This window comes from Hyperolius riggenbachi, chromosome 2 (genome assembly GCF_040937935.1).
Source record: "Hyperolius riggenbachi isolate aHypRig1 chromosome 2, aHypRig1.pri, whole genome shotgun sequence".
NCBI classification, from domain to species: Eukaryota; Metazoa; Chordata; class Amphibia; order Anura; family Hyperoliidae; genus Hyperolius; species Hyperolius riggenbachi.
Genome location: NC_090647.1, coordinates 88613797 through 88615036, shown reverse-complemented (window position 1 = coordinate 88615036; position 1240 = coordinate 88613797).

Here is a 1240-nt window from a genome sequence, read left to right as displayed (position 1 = left end):
CTTTCTGCAGAATGGGGATGTGAGATCTCTGCAAAAAGAGGAAGTCTTTTTTTGTCAGTCACAAATGTGTTATCTTTGGTTTGGATCTACTAGTGTACGTGCAAATCCACGGAAAGGATAGCTCTCTGAGTATTTCTGAAGGCAGTAAAGAAGTAATATTAGCTTCCAAATAAGTTATTTAATGCTTATCTCAATCTAAAATTAAACAAGGCACATATATTGATTATTGCAAATTATAAATACTGCAAGACCCTCAGTATCAGGCATAGGCGGGGATTGCCTGTTGCCGGACATGTCTGTGTGACAGTTGATTCAGAAGTCAAGGTACCAGTCCTGAAATAACACTAACCTCCCTCCGCTCAGAGTGGTGAGCAGAGAAAGCAGCTTACAAAACCTCCGGCCACCATCTTCTACACTTTCTGCAGCTCCCAGCTGTTTTTCTGCGTCCTTTATATTACATACCGTGACCAGACGTCCTATTTTACCTGGGACACGTTCCAGGTTCAGGGTCCCCTGTCCCAGGCTGCAATGTATCCCAGGTTATGTCCCACTTCTGGCTGCCGGGTGTCCCAGCCGTGGGACTCTGGCCGCATGAGCTAATGTTTGCCTCATTTACCATTTGCGGAGTCAAAGTAATCGTCTTCTGCTGCATTTCATGTGTCATAGGTAATGGTAGTTGCATTTCAGTTGTCGGAGGTAACAGTTATTGCAATTCATTTGTCAGAAGTAACAGTTTGCTACAGTTATTATTTGATGGTCATAGAGACTGCATTTGCTACTTTGGGGTTATTCTTGCAGCATTTGGCATTTTGAGGGCTTATAATTATTAAATGGTATGCTAATACTGTAGCATCAGCAGCTTCTGCAGATTCAGAATCTAATCCCACCATAGTCATTGTCTAATGTCCTACGATATTATTATTATGTATTTATATAGCACTGGCATCTAACGCAGCACTTTACAGAGAATGTAGTCATGTCCTTAGCGTAGCTCACAATCTAATCCCGGCCACAGTCAAAGTCTAATGTCCCGCCATATCACTATTATGTATTTATGTAGCACTTGCATCTTCTGCAGCACTTTACAGAGTACATAGTCATGTCATGGACCGACATCCATGATGCAAATCTCCCATTTCCCCACATCATTGTGGGAACACTGCTTTCTTATGCGTTTGGGGTACATTGCCTAATTACCTTTAGGGTCACTTTGTCTATCTGTGTTTTGGGAGGAAACAGT